This window comes from Leiobunum rupestre, chromosome 1 (genome assembly GCF_980474605.1).
Source record: "Leiobunum rupestre chromosome 1, qqLeiRupe1.1.hap1, whole genome shotgun sequence".
Classification (NCBI taxonomy): Eukaryota; Metazoa; Arthropoda; class Arachnida; order Opiliones; family Sclerosomatidae; genus Leiobunum; species Leiobunum rupestre.
The window spans coordinates 55796197-55803665 of NC_143384.1; positions in this window are offsets into that span (position 1 = coordinate 55796197).

A 7469-nucleotide genomic window follows, 5' to 3' on the forward strand; every position below is an offset into this window, starting at 1 on the left:
AATATTACAGTCAACTTCTACGTTGCGTGTAAAAGTCATATCGCGTAGATGATTTTTTTTATTGCAATATAATTTAGATGATTTAAAATTATGCTCCTCGTATAGGGGGTTACCGGTTTTGACGGCTGATATTCCCCCGATTGATATCCCGTGTCATCCTTGCTCTCGAAAAATAACAGTTCTTTCAAAGGTCCGTCAGGAATAAATAACTCGAAATTGGTCTTCTTCTTTTTGGGGTCCGCGGGGTTATGTATTGTCGAATCGTAAATCCAATAACGTCCATCGGGTTTTTCCCAGATTTTGAAAGAAATGTAGGCGTCCAATCCATTTTCCCTTATTCCTTCGTTAATAGCGCGTACAACTTTTTTAACCAGACTATATTTGATGAAAAATCCGGCAGTGTCTTTTTCGGCTTCCAATTTAGGATCTTTTAATGAGATTTTATAAATGTAAGGTCGTTTTTTATAATAGTCAGCGGCTACCGTTTTTAATTTAAAATTATTAGTTTTATCCGTGATATTTTCCCAGTTGGGAGGCAAAATTACTTCCGACACGCCAACCACAAATTTGTCCGGTAGTGTTATAGAACGACCCAAGTTTACTTTAAAGTTTGACTTAGTATTCGCCGGATAGAGGTCGCTAGAGGCGTTACTCGGTAGAGTTACGTAAAAGTCGTCCATTTTTATAAAAATAATGACGGTCTCTTATTTGTAGGGGATTCGAACTCGTGACTATTTTAATTTGCTATTTACAAAGTTGTTCGTCCTACCAAGTAAGCTACCGTCATCCCTACTCGAAATTTGTTTCGTTTCCTACAGATTCTCCTTTCATGAAAGGCCAAAGCGGTATCTTTTCCAAGTGTCGAATGAGGGGTACGCTTTTCCAATCGGTTATGACTAGCGGACAGAAGGCGCACTTGACCGATACGCTGTCTGGTAACGAATATAACCCTTGCGCGGCCAAGTCTGATTTATGTACACCTGGTACCTTCCAATTAACGAAACTCATTAATGGTTTTTTATCGAAAGAAATTTTAAAGGAATATCGTGGCTATTTAACGCAGCCATTTCTTTCGAAATTTACGTATACAACGAAATCGTCCCGAATAAAAATCTAGAGTTTCCTCTAACAGCGTACTGGGTAACCTAGCAACGGCGCACGAGTCTCCCCTATAACCATCTGCTCGTGATCAATCAAAACCTGTCAACGCCTTAACAATGGAAAACGGGGACCGAGTATAGCTATGCGAGCCTGGGAATTCCTTTAAAGGAGCGCTGACCCCTTTTCGCGCCAAAACACCAACCAATCAGCGCCATTTTGAATAATTTCGCGCCAACCAATCAGCGCGCAGTACACGCGCCGCGTAGTTCCCACTTGGTCCCCGCGCCGCGTTGTTACCACGTGGTCCCCGCGCCAGCCAATCAGCGCGAAGTACGCGCGCCACTCTGCGGAGGTCAATGACCCCGAGGGGGAGGAAAATGTCGACCCCCCGCGGCACCTACCGGAAGTGACCTAGTTTACACACAGGGGGAGGAAGCGGGGACTTCCGGTGCCGACCCCCACGTGTACCTCTACATGGAAAACTGGCAAAGATGCTGGTACATCCTACTTACATCTTCAAAATCTTGGACCATATAGGCTCTGGACCAATTATCTCCAACTTCATAAAGAAGATTTATTTTTCAGCGGGGGCGAGGGTAAAAGTAAACAATGTCATAACATCCAAGTTCAAAATAAAGAAAGGCATAAGACAAGGCCTTGTCTTCGTACCTCTTCAATCTGTCGCTGGAACCGTTCCTGGATCATTTAAGGAAAAAATTAGAAACACACTCAGTTACCTTACCTTTTCTGTCCAGACCACTTACCGAAGACGCGTTCAAAATAATTAGAAATGAATGCGTACAATACGTAAAGCGAGCAATGCTAACTTTAACATAGAAAAGAGTAGCGGGCTTTGGCTCGGATCGTGGAAGGGACGAAAAGATTCCCCTTTGGGAATTACCTGGAGTAACAATAAGATTAAAATTCTTGGGTTGACATTTACACCAGAGAAAAGCCTATTGAGTGAATCTACGGAGGAAACCATTAAAAAGGTTAATACGTCTTTAGAAAACGTCAAACGAATAGCTCCGCAATTGTCGTACAAACCGAGAGCCCAAATTTGTAACGCAATCCAGAGTAAGTTTAATTATTAACTTCCACATATGGAAATTACGAGCGCTCTGATGGAATCAATACCAGGGAAATGTCTCGAAGTCGTGTGGTGTAAGGAGACCAAACATTGGTGTACAGAGAAAGTCACAACGCTAAAAACAAACCCTAAATATTCAATGAAGGAAATTTGCGTTTACAAAATTAAAAAACTATATAAACAACAAGGGCCACACTGTCGAAATTAATGTACCACTTAAAAACCTTAAACATTTTGAATTTAGACTTTGCCGTTCTCAGCCTTAAAAACCTCGACTTGAAATTGGACCACCTATCAAAGTATAACCAATACCTGTTCTACTTCTGGAAATCGTTGCCAATCACACTATCAAAACCACCGAATCTTTCGTCCCTACTAAAATATCCAATCTGGAGATGCTCTTTCCTGAGTCTCTCCCTAAATCACCCGAAATGGAAGTCAGATGGTTTCCAATTCTTCAAAAATATATTCAATACCGAAAAACATGAGTTCGAGTTTTCCGAGGAGTATAAAAATATCAGTGCTGCCACAAAAAGAGCGTTAACCCAACAAGTTAGATTAATCTAAGCGGACCCCACTCGTGAATTTCCACCGATTTTTTTAGAATTGAAAACTTTGGAGTGCCAATAAATATCAATTTCCAGTTACAACTCCTCAGTGAAAGCAATGTGGAAATCTTAGTGGGCACTGTTAACTCTAAATTACAAACACTTGTTAATCCGGTACCTGAAACACAAATCCAAAAACCATATAACTTAATTAGCGACATAACGGGTGATATAGATTGTGAAAAAATAAACTGTAAATTTATATGGAAAAGTTCTTATACAAACCATGAGAGTAACATACTATGGCGACTTTTGTACAGCTTTGTAATCTCCCTATATTTGGCCCCTAAACTGTTTAATCTAAAACCTGGATGTCCCTTTTGTCAGTATATCTGTGGAAATTTAAAGCATATGTTTTTGGAATGTACAATAACTATACGCTTCTTGGAAAAACTAGAGACTTTCATTTGTAAATATTATAAAGATTTTAAAATTGATAAAACTAAATATTGGGAATATAGCGTAAACTCAGGTCCCTTATCCAGTATTACTAGAAACCTGTTTGCTTTAAGCAAGCTGGCCATTTACTTTTCATATAACAAAAAAATGAACAATTGTGAAGAGGACAGTTCACTTCTAATTGAAACGGACTTTAATAATCGTCTAAGACAAGTTGGCAAGCCAAAATATACCTCTCCTGGGAAGAATTGTCCCTAGTGGTATAAATTTCTCGAGATAACCCTTAAAGATATATCTCCGCAATTTAGAGTTATTTGTTAAAAATTTTATCCCAGTTCTATCCCGCCCGGTATAAAATTTTAATTATAATTAAAATAATTGAGACGAAACGACCATTTTTAATTTATTCAGAATATCATTATCACCAAAATCCTAACGACCCCACTCTTATAAACACTACAGAACTTATTTCCGCGCTCTGATCTAAAATGGAAAGCATGAACACTTACAGATACTTGGCATCTTCTCGGACCGATGACGGAAGGCGCGCGCTGAGGCATAGATCGTAGGTTAACGGAAAATACGAACTTTTACTTTTATAAACATTTTCGCACAATTTCCAGTTATTAGTTAAATATTTAATATTTCCTTCATTTATGATGAACACCGAATTGACGGGCATCCAGTTCAAAAAAGTGAAATTTCTTTCCATTCGTAAAAACTTTGCTCTTTTTAATAATTTTTGCACCCTTGGTTGTTTTTCTATGCTCTATAGGAACAAAATATTTATCAATAACGTTAAAAAATCCTAAATAATATATCTAATCTTTGAAGTGAAAGTTATCAAAACCTAAAAAATAATGTCCTACCAAAACATTTTCTCTCAATATAGATATTTCCCTTAAGAGACTAAGGTTGTCGTTTCAAAAAATTAAGCGAGGTTAGCCTTATTTTGTCCAAACAATATATCTTAACATGAACTAACAAGTTGGCAAGCCAAAATATACCTCTCCTCGGAAGAATTGTCCCTAGTGGTATTAGTTGCTCGAGATAACCCTTAAAGATATATCTCCGAAATTTAGAGTTATTTGTTAAAAATGTTATCCCAGTTCTATCCCGCCCGGTATAAAATTTTAATTAAAATTAAAATAATTGAGACGAAACGACCAATTTTAATTTATTCAGAATATCATAACTTACGTAGTTACAACAGTGAGTTAGACGTACTATAACAATGCACAATTGAATTAAACCCTTTTTACAGTACAAGTTTATCAGTTGAATATAATACGAAGCAAATTTTAATGAAAGAAATATCTACAGAGGGTATTATAACGACCGTTCGCTTTTTGGTTTATAATTTTAACGGAATCGGGCCGATTTTAATTAAACGATAGTTTATCGAAATTTGGTTAAAAGAATATTCCCTAAGGCCGCGTGATAAATTTACGAGAATAATTTCCCGTCGCCGTTATATCGAAAATTTATTTGATTCGGGATTGCCAGAACTATAATGTTGTGGGCGAGTGATTAGAAAATAAAATGGCAACCAGAATTATGCACAATTATAAATGTTTATTTTTATTCAGAACAATCTATGGAACGTTCTAGATTTAACTTTCATCAATAACCCAACAATATATATCCCTCCTACGTAATTGTACAGAACTGGTACTCAAGTGTCTAAGACTCGATTTGTCTTAGTTCATCGTGATTGAAAAATAAACCAAAACACACTTACACTTAAGTAAATATCATAAATTATACTGACTAATTTTAACTAAATTCAAACTACCTAACTATAAACTGTCTTAATTAGCAGCTGAGAGCTGTTCGCTACTAATAACTTCCAATCTACTTAATTAGCCTCACAGGTTGAGTTGATAATTTCAAGGGTATAATTAGGTTATTCCAATTCAAAAAATAATAACAATCAATTTTATCTTACAGCTGACTTGAGTTAGTTCACAATTACTTTAACACTTTCAGTCTTAAACACGCACTGTTCATACACTTAAGTCTATTCACTCACGTTCCAAACGCGAAACACAATTTAACTCTTTTCTTGACCGAAGACCGAACATACTAATTAAAACCGCAAATCACCTCGTAACTTGTGACCGACACCAGGACCCCGTCCTGTAGTAGTTCGTCTGGCAGCCAAGAACTAAGAAAGACTATATCTTCTATATTGACAGCAACGGCCTTATATACTTTTATTTTGAGGTTTTTTTACCCGGTTTGATTGATAGTTCTCCACACGGTGGCGCTATATTATTAATTTGATATAGTTTCCGCGGGAGTTTTGAATAATTATCCTTTTTCTAAGCGTTATTAAAAGGTAACAATGAACTACTTTTTGTGTTTTAACGAAATTTTGTTAAGAATTTAACAAAAATTTAAAACAAAACAAAAAAGCGTACCAAAGAATAGACAAACAAAGTTCAAAAAACAATATGTACAGATATTGTATTAATCCTTTTAGTAAAAAAAACCGCCTTATCATAATGGTTCCTTTACTTTAATATTAGTAGGGGAAGAATGAGAGTGATGTATGTCTGGTGGTATTTTTTGATGGTATGATGGTATTTTCGATGGTATGATGGTATTTTTGATGGTATGGAAATATATATGAAAGTGGATGGTATATAAGCCTGTGGTATTCGTAAATACGATTTCTAATACGATACCGCATGAATGCAATTTCGGAAACGTTACTTATTTTATTTTAATTATACAATTATGGGTAAAACGGGATTTTCGGTACGGTATGATGGTATTTTTGATGGTATGGGAATATATATGAAAGTGAATGGTATATATGCCTGTGGTATTCGTAAATACGATACCGCATGAATGCAATTTCGGTAATGTTAATTTATTTTAATTATACAATCATGCGTAAAACCCGATTTTCGGCATAGGAGCGTGTTAATTATACAATCATGGGTAAAACACGATTTTTGCAAAGGGGGGCGTTTCCCCCGCGTAGTTTACCGCGCAATAAAGCGTTTCCGCGGTGGTTTCCACGTATTAGCGCATTTTTACCGCGTAAAAGACATGCATTCGGGCCGCCTTGTTTGTTAACGAATATCTTAAGTTTTAGTAATAGTGCGTGGAATGTGAATGTATTGGAAATGGGTGTACGACATTGTATTTTGTCAGTTTTTGATGGTATGATGGTATATTTGTAAATACAAAATAAAAAAGGGTTTTGTCTGTTTTTGCGGGAATCTGTTTTAATGATATGTTAGACGCGACGTGTTCCCTCGTTATCTTTTTCTCGAGATGAAACTTGTATATAAAGCGCGCGATGGTTGAAGTTGCCCCGTATTTGATGGTAGGTTTAGTACGAAAAACGTATCTTTCTCGGGTAATGTAGTTGTACACGTGATACCATATGAGGACAGGGTTAATTTCCATATGCGTAATATGATGCATTTCAAAATGAGAATCTGTAGTATGGAATTAATTTTAAAACCCATTTTAATAAATAAGATAACAAAGTTAAGTTTTAGCGTTTAAAAGTACTTAAAATCGGATAGTTCCAGAGTTTTTGAAAGATAAGATACGCGTTTAAAGAGAAGGGGGCGCGTTTGGTGTTTGTAAAAGGATTTTGGTGCCAAACTAATTTCTTTCTATTCATTTACGTGTATTTGATGGTAGGTTTAGTATGAAAAACGTATCTTTCTCGAGTAATGTAGTTGTACACGTGATACCATATGAGGACAGGGTGAATTTCCATATACGTAATATGATGCATTTCAAAATGCGAATCTGTAGAATGGAATTAATTTTAAAACCCATTTTAATAAATAAGATAACAAAGTTAAGTTTTAGCGTTTAAAAGTACTTAAAATCGGATAGTTCCAGAGTTTTTGAATGATAAGATACGCGTTTAAGTAGGAGGGGGCACGATTGGTGTTTGTAAAAGGATTTTGTTTCCAAACTAATTTTTTTCTATCCATTTGCGATTTAATCTTCTTTCCACGATATTCCATTTTTAATATTTGTTCGTTATGGAAATTCCGCAACAAATTCTCAAATTCGTGAGATTATCGAAATACGCATACCCTCCTATTCAGTCGGCTCCGCGGGGCTTGATTTACGTAGTGCGTATAACTATGAGCTAGCCCCTGGAGAATGAGAGCTAATAAATACCGATTTAAGCGTAGTTATACCAGATTTCTGCTACGGACGAATAGGTATGATTACGGTGTTGTAATTGATTTTTTTTAATTAAACTATATATTTATCCATTTAGCACCTCG